Genomic DNA, 14,933 nt, shown 5'->3' with positions numbered 1-14,933 from the left:
CAGAAGCGCATTTGTGAGGTCAGGCACAGATGTGGGCTGAGAAGACCTGGCTTGCAGTCTCCGCTCTAATTCATCCTAAAGGTGTTCTGTTGGGTTGAGGTCAGGACTCTGTGCAGGCCAGTCAAGTTCCTCCACCCCAAACTCATTCATTCATGTCTTTATGGAAATTTCTTTGTTCACTGGTCCAAATCATTTGGTGGAGGGGGGATTATGGTGTGGGGTTGTTTTTCAGGGGTTGGGCTTGGCCCCTTAGTTCCAGAGAAGGGAAATCTTAAGGAGTCAGCATACCAAGACATTTTGTACACTTTTATGCTCCCAACTTTGTGGGAAGAGTTTGTAGATGGCCCCTTCCTATTCCAGCATGACTGTGCACCAGTGCACAAAGCAAGGTCCATAAAGACATGGATGAGTGAGTTTGGGGTGGAGGAACTTGACTGGCCTGCACAGAGTTCTGACCTTAACCCAATAGAACACCTTTGGGATGAATTAGAGCGGGGACTGCGAGCAAAGCCTTCTTATCCACATCAGTGCCTGACCTCACAAATGCGCTTCTGGAAGAAAGGTCAAGCATTCCCATAGACACACTTCTAAATCTCGTGGACAGCCTTCCCAGAAGAGTTGAAGCTGTTATAGCAGCAAAGGGTGGGCCAACTCAATATTGAACGCTACTGACTAAGACTGGGATGCCATTAAAGATCATGTGCATGTATAGGCAGGCATCCCAATACTTTTGGTAATATAGTGTATGTACTGAATATGGAGCTGTGACCTCCCCTAGGCCAGCGGCCCAGGGGTGAACAACTTGACTTCCCAAGGTCACACTCTGCATATTATAAACTCTCCCAGCATGCACCAGTGGCAAGGGAACTCCTACTGGTTGGCTAGGGAGACATACATATTCCTGGTTCTGATTATTGTAGCTCTCATACTCTTACCAGAGGCAGAAGTGCCACTTACTGGCAACAGCAGGACACATACAGTAATCAGGGCCCAGGAGAAAGCCAAAGAAGTTGAATTAGCAATCCAGCTAAATTTACTGCAGTTTAGCACCACTAAATTTAGATAAACACCCCTGCTTAGGGTAAGGTGGCTACATGAAGTTTAGAGACATTCATTTCTTTGCAATAAAAAGGATACATCAGATACTCTTCGCATATACCTTATAGCTTTCCTGAAAATGCATGTGCTAATTTAACACAGTAAATAATGCAACTTACAGATTTCTAATGGTAGGATTCCTGAATTTGAATGATTTGTTACAGACTGGATAAGTCAAAATGGAAATAATCCAGCAAATCCCATGTCCCCTGGAAAATATCAGATTTGCAAAATATACCCCATCTGCACAAAATCATGATTTCCTCTCGATTTGGAAATTTGTAAGCTTATCTGCAGGGGATGTATGTAATTAAAACTCAATAAAAGGTTATCCTCTCTCAGTGTGTGTTCTAGTAAATAAGATTTGTGCTATGATCATTTTCATTGATTTTGCTTCACTTTAATATGTTTGTGCTAATTCTTCAAAGTGTCCAATGTCCACATGTAATGTGCATAGGCTGAACTGTCCAGTAGTGTCCATGGTAACCAGATTTAATATTCTGATGATTAATAAATCACTATGAATATAGTGGTGATTTATTTACTGCTAACTTTACTGGATGAAATGCTTGGAAAAAATCATGGGTCTGCTGGAGGATATATCCTAGAGTTACAGACATTACAGGACAACAAAGCGGTGGAGAATTTCTTTAATGAGAAGAAGAAAAAAAAAAAAAAATTTTTAGTAGAGTGGAGAAGAGTTAAAAAAAATCTGACAATGTTTTTATTGTTATTTGTGCCTTCCTGCCCTGGTGATATTGGCTTCTCCATTTCTTGTACGGGCAATACAGGAAGCAAATTAAATTTCACCTCAAATGGGTCACAGTCAGAAATAAAAACCTGATAGAAATTGCAACTCTTCCTCGCTTTATTTAAAGTGGTATTAAAAGTTTGGCCTTTAAAGGAAAATAACCAACATGTCATACTTACCTGCTCTGTGCAATGGTTTTGCACAGAGCAGCCATGATCCTCTTTTTCTGTGGGACCCTGCTCCTGGCTCCTCCCGCCTGACCAGTGTCCCCAATAGCAAGCCGTTTGCTATGGGGGCACTGATATGTACTCGCTCCCGAGCCCTGCTTTGTGCATCCATTAGACACATATAGCCTGCATCCATAAGACAGATATCATCCCCACCCCTGCTCTCTACTCATTGGCTCACTGGCTGTGATAGGCAGCAGTGGGAGCCTATAGCATTGAGGAGAGTGAGTCTCGAGACATCTGAGGCTCTCGTGCCCATCCCTGGTTTGAGAGGGGGCTCAGGTCAGTATTAGGGGGGCTGTAGGGGGGAGCAGCACACAGAAGGTTTTTTACATTCATGCATAGAATGCATGAAGGCAAAAAACCTTTAGCCTTTATAACCACTTTAAATGTAAAATTTAGCAGAAGGTAGATTTTTAATGCAACCTTAGAATGCTAGAACGATAACTTGAAAAAAAAATGCTTTTTATAAAGGAAAAAACGAATACTAACTTGTCCTGTCGAAAACACCACCAGTCTTTAATCTTTTGCAGAGCAAAGTGCTCTAAAGCACCTTTACCATCCAACATTTCCAGAAGCATTGGATGCCTCTGCATTATGGGGTTTAATCCTCATACCCCAGCCCCTATGTCACTACAGCACACAGTAATGTTGTAGGATCCAATGGTTTGAACCAATTACAATACATTCCACGTTAATAATAATGCTGCCAAAATGTGTGTGTCTTGCAAATTGCCTTCACCTGTCACATGTCCCAGAAGACTGCAGGGGGGGAGGTAGGGGAACTTCCCCTTCCGATAACCTTGATGGTCGGAGCGGAAGTGGGAGAAGGTACCTGTCAAAATTGGGTACCCGATCCTAAAAAGTGCTAATTCTTCAAGAGGAGCGGGGGATGAGTCCTTAAAGCGAAACTTCCCCTTTTGGGTGGAGCTCTGATTTGAGATCACTGACAGGTAACATGAATAACATTGATTGTCTCATTATAATGGCATCTGAAAGTCAGTGGGATATATTGGGCAGCAAGTAAACATGTTGTCTATGAAGTAGATATGTTGCTAGAAGAAAAAATGGGCATCGCAGTTTGTTGTATATAGGGCGACGTAGCCTCAGACAGGTCAAGGAGGACATGCTCACCATATGTTCACAGCCAAAAGCTCCTACATTGGGTACATGTGCAATGCAGGCCCAGACTGGCCATATGGCATGCCGAACATTTGCGTGGGCTGGGGCCTGCTGGGTTGCATGTCTAGACATTCCCTAGAATGTTGACTGCTGACATCATGCCGGACCTGACAGCAGGCTGTCAAACATACCCGCTGTTACCTGGGACTCTGCCCTCTTTCCCTGCACTGTCTCCACCTGGCCCTGGGATTGGGCATGCCCCTGGCTCATCCTTACCCCTTCTTACACAGCATCCTTCTTCCCAACCTGTGGTCATGATTGTACCTTTCCCCATTACCATCCGCTAACAAGGAGAAGGAGGGAGGAAGAGGAAACAGTATTCGCCGCCACAGGGGGGAGGACATAGCCTTTATCTTGGAACCCCCATTTGTCATCTAGACCAGTGGTCCTCAACTCCGGTCCTCAGGGCCCACTAACAGGCCAGATCTTAAGTATTACCTTGGGGAGATGCAGACTAGAGTACTGCAATCACTGAGCAGCAAATGATATCACCTGGGATGCATTTCAGTTATCTTGCAAATCTGGCCTGTTAGTGGGCCCTGTAGGCCAGGGTTGAGGACCACTGATCTAGACCCCCGCTGCAGAGATGATGCCAGTAAGATCTGCTGTGTGCTATGGGCAATGGCTGGTCTGCACATTGTATAAACAGTGCATGTTTTATATGTATTATTTTAATGCATAATCTATACTGTGATTGTATACAATGTTACATTGTACATGCCCCCCCCCCCCCAGGATCTGTGTCTATATACAACTACTACCACTATACACTCACTGCCTACTTTATTAAGTACACCTTGCTAGTACCAGGTTGGACCCTCTTTTGCCTTCAGAACTGCCCTAATTCTTTGTGGCATAGACTCAACAAGGTGTTGGAAGTATTCCCCAGAGATTTTGATCCACATTGACGTGATAGCATCACGCCATTGCTGTAGATTTGTCAGCTGCACATCCATGATGCGAATCTCCCATTTAACCATATCCCAAAGGTGCTCTATTGGAGTGAGACCTGGTGACTGTGGAGGCCATTGGAGTACAGTGACCTCATTGTTCTGTTCAAGAAACCAGTTGTGAGATGATTTGAGCTTTGTGACATGGTGCATTATCCTGCTGGAAGAGCCATCAGAAGATGGGTACACTGTAGTTATAAAGGGTTGGACATGGTCAGCAACAATACTCAGGTAGGCCGTGGCATTTAAACAATGCTCAGTTGGTACTAAGGGGCCCAAAGTATGCCATGAAAATATCCTCCACACCATTTCACCACCAGCTTGAAACATTGATACAAGGCAGGATTGACAGATTATTTCATGTTGTTTACGCTAAATTCAGATCCTACCATCTGAATGTTGCAGATTCAACAGAACAGGCAATGTTTTTCCAATCTTCTATAGTCCGATTTTGGTGAGCCTGTGCGAATTGTATCCTCAGTTTCCTGTTCTTAGATGACAGGAGTGGCGCCTGATGTGATCTTCTACTGCTGTAGCCCACCCGCTTCAAGGTTTGATGTGTTGTGCGTTCAGAGATGGTATTCTGCATACCTTGGTTGTAAGGAATATTTGAGTAACTGTTGCCTTTCTATCATCTCAAATCAGTCTGTCCATTCTCCTCTGACATCAACAAGGCATTCTTGTCCACACAACTGCCGCTCACTGCATATTTTCTCTTTTTCTTTTTTTTTTTTTGGTCCATTCTCTGTAAACCCTAGAGATGGTTGTGTGTGAAAATCCCAGTAGATCAGCAGTTTTTGAAATACTCAGACCAGCCTGTCTAGCACCAACAATTTGTGTTACCAAGCAATTGAACAGGTGTACCTAATAAAGTGGCCGGTGAGTTTATATACTGAGGTAGATGACTTTCGATCAGTGAATTGTATGTGGGTTGTTGGGATTGGACACTGACAGATCCCTCTATGCATTCCAGAGGATTCTGCCCATTTCCCCCAATGAAGGACACAGCAGTGCCCAGCTGATGGCCTCCAGCCTTTTTATATGGTCAACCCCCTGCTTAGTGGACATTGACTGAAGCAGAGGCTAAATATAATTAAAAGACATAGAGAAACTGGTAGTTGTCATTTTTTTTATAATTTGGTTTAAAAAAAAACAAAAATAGTGTGCTCAGTCAAAAATGCCCAGGCTGATTTTTTGTCCCAGGCAGTGCTGTATCTTGGCCAAGACCAACAAGGCCCAGGCCTAGGGCAGCACTTTGTGGGGGGGGGGGGGGACACAACATTTGGACCTGTGTTTGCTGCCACTGATTAATTCACTTATTTGTATAATGACTATGGACTTTGTATTTATTATACAAATAAGTGACATAATCCTAGGATTACAATCAGTAGCAGCAAACACCAAAAAGCCCAAATATCTTAAAAGAACTGATGGGGCTGCACTGATATGGCAGCACTGATATGCTGCAGTGATGGGCACTGGTATGCTCCGATATGCTGCAATGATGGGCACTAATATGCTGCTCTGATGGCCACTAATGAGTTCCCAATGGTGGGTACTGATAAACTGCATTGATGGGCACTAATGAGGCTGCATTGATAAGGCAGCACTGATATGCTGCACTGATGGGCACTGATGAGGCTGCACCGATGGGCACAAGACGGCACTGATAAGCTTCACTGATGGGGCTGCACTGATATGGTGCCCTGATGGGCACTGATATGTTGCACTGATGGGCACTAATAGGCTGCACTAATGGCCACTGATGAGGTGGCACTGATAAACTGTACTGATGGGCTCTGATATGATGCACTGATAGGCTGTACTGGTGGCCACTAAAGAGGCTGTACTGCTATGCTGCACTGAGGAGGCTGCACTGATGGGCAGTAATCAGGCTGAACTAATGGGCACTGATAAGGCGGCACTGATGGACCGTGGTTGTGGTCTGTGGTTTACAGGTGACAGGGCGGGTCATAAACATGAAGGGGTGTGGTCTTTACAGGAAGGGGTGGGTCATATTTCAATTAGGGGGTGCACAAGTTTAGTCAGGCCTAGGGTAGCACAAAACCTAAATACACCACTGGTCCCAGGTCGGACCTGGTGGAATGTGCTGCAAAAACAAGTCTGATCTATGAAGGCTATACCTCACAACTTACAGGATCTGCTACTGACGGCTTGGTGCCAGAAAGCAAAGCATATCTTCAGAGATCCAGTGGTTTCCATGTCGCAATGGGTGAGGGCTTTTTTGGCAGCTAAAAGGGCTGTTTTGATGGCAAAAGGAGGACCTACTCAATATTTAAATGTTATGGCTGATTGGTGTACATTTTTTTTTTTTTTTACAGACACAACTTTTCAGAGGAATTTAAGGTTCACTTTAAGAAAGTTTCATGTATCCAGCCGCACACTTTTAAATGCCAAGGATAGCGCAGTTACTCAGAATCAGGCACAGCTTGCTGCTGACACACAGTGATAAAGGACTAGCACACACCAACCCACAATACAGCCTACAAACATACACAAAAAGAACCGTCTAGGCTTGCAACTCAACTCTATATGACCGCCGCAAACAAAAGTATAACACGACAAGAGGTAGTGTTTTTGGTTTGTTTTTATTATGGCTTATTGCTAAGATTAATACACAGTTATTTAGTTACGTGTGCTTTTTACTGCTTTAAATTATGGAGTTGCATTATTCAGAAATACAGAGCTATTATGTAACATTGAAAACATAGCCTCAAGCAGTGATATTTCACCATGCAGGAAACAGTTTTCTTGCTGGGATTTTATAATGCAAAGTATCCAGGTTATTTAGTGATACATACTTACAGTAGAAAGACGTACTCAAGGCTGTAGAATGGTACTATTTATATATTCGAAAAAGAAGTTTGGTTCCTCAGGCCAAAAAAGAAAAAGTGGGATTTTATAGGCAAGTTTAAATATTATTCATTTTATTAAGAAAGGATTACATATCAAGGTAAAAAAACAGCAAAAGAATAACATTGGTTGCATAGGTAATAGGTATTCCACAGTATTACACAGTAGGTAATTTATGAACCATTTTACTTATTAAATGGTGATTCCTGGTTGTAGAACTAGGGTTCCGACGCGTTTCGGCATATATTGCCTTTGTCAAGGAAAAAACATCACCATTTGCTATAAAGTGAAAAAGTGAAAAATACAGAAAATTAGTGACTTATTGTGAGAAATATATCAAAGCAAAACAAATAAACATCGTTTTTTCTTTTTGTGTACCTAGACTTCAGGAACATCTGTGCCCATGGGGAAGTGGGGGGAAAGAAAAGTTCAGGTCCTATGCCCCCCAAGCTTGTTACTGGATCCTTGAGCCTATTGGTCTGAAAAAGGGGAGTGGGTTGGTTTGATGCAGGCATGAGTCATTTAGTGCCATGTTTGAGCTAATAAATTTGGATATTCCAAAATTTACCTCAAGTACACGTTTAATTCCTCTTGGGGATGAGTAGAGTCCTGGGGTATTTGGGTAAAAACCCAGGCTTCTATGTGTAACCACGGGTACTCCTGGTTTCCCTGGGAGAGTGGATAAAATTTGGGTATGTAAGGCGTGTACATAAAAGAGGCCTAGAGGTACAGTAGGTATGAAGCTGCACTTACGTTTGGAAAAAGGGGATAAAAGACACTGGTGTCCTCCGATTGGTCCCAGAGGTGTAAGCATATGATCCTATGTGAAAAATAATAATATATAATATAGAATAGAGTTTGGCCGTCGAGTCAACAAGCATGTTGAAACCATGTCTATGGGTAATTTCCATCTTCCTCTTGGAAGACATATGACCCAAACACATGGCAATAAAATGCCCAAAATTTCTTTTTTTGCATTAGACAGAGTCCATATCCCCCCTCGTGGGGGAGACTGGAACAAAATCCTATTACAACGAGAAATGCGGTGGATCCAACGTCTGCATGCCACCTCCTTCCCAGGATTAAATGAGAATGAGAGCTACCGGGCATTCCTGGAAGGCTTCTCATCAGGAAAAACCGACTAAAAACCTTCATTATTCCATATATACCATATATTCATTTTTATCCTTAATTTTTATTTATTTTTTTCATCTTTTTATCACTATTTCTCATATTTTCTATTTTTATTTTTTCATTATTTTTCATTTTATTTTTTACTTTTATTTTCATTTTTTTTCACTTATTTTACTTATTTTACTTTTTTACTTTCATCCTCTATTTTTGATTGATCTTTTTTCCCGCATTTTATACATTGCGGGGAACCATAACCCATTTTTCTCATTTGGGTCAAATCCATCCCCAAGCTGCCCCGAACCTATATTTTTCCCCCACTGCCTCTCGGCACATGATTGCCCCTTACTATTCAGGAGCCATTCTCCTGCACTCTTGCCTAAATAGCTTTGTTGACCTTATAATAAAGATTACAATACTTTTTAAATACATGTATATATGCTTAAATGTTATTGTGTCCTAGATCCTCGATAATTCTTAGACCCATGTTTGTGGGGGGAAGATCGGGTCATTACTACCCATCCAATTCCTTGTACCCGGCACGGTAAGCCCCCCCTGGTTCCCTCCAGGGGGGGCACACTCTGGGAGCCAAAACAAGATCCGATGCTCTCGCATCCACCCAGCATATGCTGGGACAGCTCGGCTCCAACCCCCGTGTCGGCGGCCTCTCAATATGTATTTACCGCGTCATTCCACTGACAGGCTGCGCGCGCAGCCTGTGGCACGCACACAGTACGTGCGGCCGCAGTCAATGACTCAACATCGGCGTCGCCCGGCGCTTCATTGCGCATGCGCGACTCACATAAAAAGACGGCCGGGGATCCACAGGGCTTCACTCCGCTCCAGCCAGCGAGGAGTGAACGTCAGAAGCCAGCAGTCTGCACCTGCCTAGACTCTTCAGCCTCCCAATGCTCCCTCAGGATACCAAGTAAGCTACATCACAGCGCCATCTGTTGGCCACTCTTAAATATTTTTTACTTACCAAAACTAGTTATCCTTTTCTTTCCTTCTGTCAGACAGAGTTCCATATTTCTATGGCAGAGGACAAGCATCTATAAAGTAAGTTGCCAAACTGTGGCACAGCGCCACCTGCTGGCCAAATCCCAAATATCACCCATATTATACTAAAATGATGTATTTTTTCTGCTAGACAGAAATTCAGTGACCCTGCATCCTCGGTAAGAGGGTCAGATCCCTCTACTGATCTCGGAATCTGTCAAACCTAAGGACCTCTCCTTCAAAACTTCCAGTAAGCCTTATTACATTATTATTTCGGCAATCCTCTCTCTCCTTCCCTTATTATATATTATATATTATTATTTTTCACATAGGATCATATGCTTACACCTCTGGGACCAATCGGAGGACACCAGTGTCTTTTATCCCCTTTTTCCAAACGTAAGTGCAGCTTCATACCTACTGTACCTCTAGGCCTCTTTTATGTACACGCCTTACATACCCAAATTTTATCCACTCTCCCAGGGAAACCAGGAGTACCCGTGGTTACACATAGAAGCCTGGGTTTTTACCCAAATACCCCAGGACTCTACTCATCCCCAAGAGGAATTAAACGTGTACTTGAGGTAAATTTTGGAATATCCAAATTTATTAGCTCAAACATGGCACTAAATGACTCATGCCTGCATCAAACCAACCCACTCCCCTTTTTCAGACCAATAGGCTCAAGGATCCAGTAACAAGCTTGGGGGGCATAGGACCTGAACTTTTCTTTCCCCCCACTTCCCCATGGGCACAGATGTTCCTGAAGTCTAGGTACACAAAAAGAAAAAACGATGTTTATTTGTTTTGCTTTGATATATTTCTCACAATAAGTCACTAATTTTCTGTATTTTTCACTTTTTCACTTTATAGCAAATGGTGATGTTTTTTCCTTGACAAAGGCAATATATGCCGAAACGCGTCGGAACCCTAGTTCTACAACCAGGAATCACCATTTAATAAGTAAAATGGTTCATAAATTACCTACTGTGTAATACTGTGGAATACCTATTACCTATGCAACCAATGTTATTCTTTTGCTGTTTTTTTACCTTGATATGTAATCCTTTCTTAATAAAATGAATAATATTTAAACTTGCCTATAAAATCCCACTTTTTCTTTTTTGGCCTGAGGAACCAAACTTCTTTTTCGAATTATCACAGGGATGATGGCAACAAATCCATCTTAGTTTTTATATCTCTAAAAAACCACCCCCGACTATTTATATATTGGCAATTGTAAGCCTTTCCTTAATGGCTCTGTTCTCCTTAAACTTGATTATAAAATGTAGTGACATTTGGATGCATTTATCCCAGTATGCTATATTCGGATATATATTTACATATTGATATGCATTTGGATACAAAAAGAAGGCAGATAGTGATGTGTGACAGCAACTCATCAACTTATTTCACCTGCACATATGGAAGCAGTCACTCGACTGACAACTATAATCAATTCAGTACACAGTACATGAACACAATTTAATAAATTGAATTTAGTTGTGTAAAGAATTCTGTAGGAATAATGAAATAATTGCTGACAGGAGGCAAGAGAAGTGTAATCAAAGCAAAGTGATGGAGTCTCTGAAAAGGGCTTTCCCTAACCCCTTTATACCCACCTAACCTGGGCTCCCTTGCAGTCTCTTGTTCCTCTGTAGCCACCTGTACTTTTGGGCATGGGGGGATCATGTGACCTATTTCTCTGTGATGGTTTTCAGGCCTAGCAGTCAAAAACTAGGCAAAGAGCATGACTTGGAAAAATCTTTGCTCCCTGCTGGCTGCAGAGGAGTAAAGAGAGCTGAGATGGAGGGCTGGAGGGCAGGTCAGGTAAGCATATGAGGGTCAGAGAATGCCCATTGAGGAGCCTCTGTCACGTCAAAGTGTTTTTGTCTCTAAATGCCTCTTTATGTTAGCCTATGTGGTGGTCACGGAAACGACCTTGGTGTGAGGCTCCTGGAGGGGCCTGGGGGCCAGCCTCCTTCCCACTGGTGATGGACCTAGGACCAAGGAGACCCTCTTTTGGGGTTACAAGAGACCTTTCCCCCAAGGGGGTTATATCACATCATTGGATACCTGGCTGGCCGTGAATTATACCAGCTACCCTTTCCATGCAATTAAGGATCAAGGTGCTGTTTCTGGGACCCCTTGGCATACCATGCACATTGGAAGTATTATCCTGGAGCGATGTGCAGGGGGTACATTCCAGCCTCTTTATGTTAGCCTATGTGGCGGTCACGGAAACGACCTTGGTCCGGGGCTCCTGGAGGGGCCTGGGGGCCAGCCTCCTTCCCACTGACTATGGACCCAGGACCAAGGAGACCCCCTTTTTGGGTTACAAGTAACCTTTTCCCCAAGGGGGTTATATCACATCATTGGATACCTGGCTGGCCGTGAATTATACCAGCTACCCTTTCCATGCAATTAAGGCTCAAGGTGCTGTTTCTGGGACCCCTTGGCATACCATGCACATTGGAAGAATTATCCTGGAGCAATGTGCAGGGGGTACATTCCAGCATATGTGGGGTTAAGAAACTTTTTTTTTCTGTTACAGGTTTCCTGGCATTTACTATTGTTTGCTGTAATTATGTTTAGGTGATAAATCCTCACTTCGTTTAATCACCTCCAGAGACCAGACTGATAGGTGCCAAGAAGGAATCCATTGTTTTCTTGTATTTGATTGTTTATTTTTTTTTTATGTAATGTAACTTTCTCCTGGGACTTGTAATGTGTGCCATACCTGTCCAGGGGGAAGATTTTTGTGTATAAATGCTGTGTGATTTGTTAATAAAGACAGTCCTGTTTTACTCCAACATTGGTTCTGTCTGATGCTTGGGGTAAATTTACTATCTACAGTCCTAAGCTAATACAATATACTGAAAATATATAAGTGTAGTCCAAACAAGTCCTCCTGTATTATTCAGAAAAAACAGAAATCATCCAGTGATCCAATCTTAAGTGTGAGAATGTTTAGCCAATGTAAGGATTGAAGGCTTACCGGAACTATTGGCTGCACAATTAGGTGCAGCAAGCGCGCATGGATTGAATCAATCCTGTAGAATTGGTGTGTCTTTTCCTCTATCCTTATTAGTGAAACTTCAGGTGTGTCGGAAAACAAAGAAAAAACTTGTATGGTGTAATATTGTTAAAACATCAATGGTTACACTCAAGTGAATAACACTCCATGTAAAATAATAGTGCAAACACTGATCACCGGCCTTTACCAGCTTTCACCCCCATGCAATGCGCACTCACCAAGAAATGTTATATTACTACACTTATATATTTTCATTTTTTATTTTTGCAATATCACATCGCTGCATATATTGTATGTTTATTGATTTGAAGGATTTGGTATATCTGCCTTGTGCTAGCAGCTGTACAGGTTTGGTTTAGCGGTCACATTTTCAATACAGTATACTGGTCCTGTCTGGTAACTCGGGAGGTTTGGGCTGAAATTGCTATATGCTGGTTCCAGACTGGAGGAAACTGTAGTTTGGCGGAGATACCCAGTTAGGGTGTCAGACAGTCTGTCACAGTGGCCATGCCCAAATGGCATTTACAGGCGTTTAAAGGCAGAAAAAACCCCCCATCACTTTCATGTTTAGGAGAGGAGCATTTTGGCAGAAAAAAACACCAACATGTGTAAACGCATCTAAACGCAACTAGGCAAGTTTAGCTCTTGAGAAAATGAATGAACGCCCAAAAGCCTGACATGTCTTAATGCACCTAAAGCTAAAGGAGCCTAAACGCATTTGCAAAACTCGGCTTTAGGCATGCCAGGAGAAACTGAGCTCAGATGCATGATCCCACACTTGAAAAAAGAGCGCGCATGCCTATTGAGACCTGTGCGCGAGCTCTGAAACGCGTTGTGTCATCCACTGCCTCCGGTGACGTCACGCAGCGCACGCTGCGTTCCAGCTTGGTCCTTGGCGCCCAGCCGAACCCGGAAGATGGAGGATCCTCTGCACAGCGTCCATCCGTCCACCAGACCGGCACAAGGTTTTCTACCTTCCAGGACCCCTGGGCTTACACCATCCTCTTGACATACCACCGGAGCCTTAAAGCCTAATATACTTTCAACCATGTGAGTTGATACATTATTGTGTTTTATGCCTATCAAATAAATGCTTCACTTAGAGGCGCTCTGTCGTTTTCTTTTTTATTTACCCACAGCACCGACTTCACTGTGTTTTCGGAGCTAGCCCTTACAGCAGCAATTGGTTATACATTGACTTTTATCTCTTGGACATTCTTTGAACTTTTTAGTTCAATTTACTGTATTTTATTCTGTCCATCGATCTGTTCCCTCTCTCACCACCCATATTAGAGCAGCGTATTGGTCATATTTAGCATACAGCAACCACCCCATTTAGCCTATACCTAGAGCGCTGGTTTTTTCCTACCAGTGTGCACGAGGCCCTGCTACATGCACCTTTTTTTGGTGCGTTATATTGTATTAGGCAGTTCATTCAAAAGATTGGGCTGCCTTAACACACATACAGTAACATGCAGCATAACAACTGTTAACATACGTGCCCTAATGCATGGCGACAGAGTGAATGGGTCCTTAGACACAAGGTGGAAAAACATGTAACGTAACCAGAGTGAAAAGACACAGATTCTTTACTAAGTGACAGTACTTTCAAAGAATCACTTTAGTGCACTACAACACACAAGTCATGTTACAAAATGGTATTCCCAAAACTAGTCAGGCTTAGCATATCCACTTGGTCGCTCCTCTGTGACACACAGCGGACTAGTTTTGGGAATATCATTTTGGATATCTTCTACTGAGCCTGGGAATAATTTAATAGTTGAAGATTTTAGATCTTCTAAGTGATGTCTAAGCTCCATAGTGCAGTCAGATTTGGTCTGCAATTAGGAACTTGTTCCATAGACTACAAACTGTGCAATCCCGTATTCCCATCAGTTTATTTTCCCTCCCGTTGGATCCATAATGTGAGGATTAATATACAATCAATACTAATAGTTATTCTCTTGTATGGTCCCAGAGCCTGCCCAGGAAAATACTTTCTTTGCATGTGCAGATATACTTCAGATAGGTAATGTATGGTCTCTATAGCCCTGAAGAAGCATGTGGTCAAACGCGTAGGCTTTGAAGACCTGCACTACATATTAGGATCTAATGTATTCATTGATATTCCTAATATGAATACTTTTAATTTGTATTTGTTTGTCTCTATGTAAAGATTTTTAACTTTTTCTTGGATATAATAAACAGCATGTATTTTACATCATTTTGATTATCCCTCTTTTGCGGCCTGAAAAATCCAATTTTTTTCTTTCTTTTTCTCTAGTCTCCATTATTTGCATTAATATTTACATTTTGCATTAAAGGACAATACTGCGAAAACAGAAACGAAATCAGGGACATTTATTTGCCCTTCTATATGAAATTGGGGCACCCAATGTAGCAGGTAGAGTTGAGCCGAACACCCCCCTGTTTGGTTCGCACCAGAACACCCAAACATGTAAAGTTCGGACCTGAGTCATAAACTCTATTAAAGTCTATAGGATCTGAACTTGAAAAACCAAAAGTCATAAAAAGGGTATGGGGGTCTGGGGGGGGGACATGTATCAATGCAAACATTTTTTTTCTCTAAATATATTTTTTCCAGGAGCAGTGATTTTAATAAAGCTTAAAGTGAAACAATACAATTGAAAAGTTGCTTTAAATATAGTGCCTGGGGGGTCACC

The 14,933-nt window shown here is 42.5% G+C and overlaps 1 protein-coding gene across 6 annotated transcripts in view; it reads right to left on the bottom strand.

The window, feature by feature from the left end:
* The window catches only part of CACNA1E (calcium voltage-gated channel subunit alpha1 E), a 1,228,023-nt gene that overhangs the window by 180,476 nt on the left and 1,032,614 nt on the right, over positions 1-14,933 (bottom strand). The gene's annotated exons all lie outside the window — the stretch shown is intronic.

This window comes from Pelophylax lessonae (assembly GCF_965119305.1).
Source record: "Pelophylax lessonae genome assembly, chromosome: 8".
NCBI classification, from domain to species: Eukaryota; Metazoa; Chordata; class Amphibia; order Anura; family Ranidae; genus Pelophylax; species Pelophylax lessonae.
Note: the sequence above shows the minus strand (reverse complement) of the source record. Positions and strands in the feature narration are given on the sequence as shown.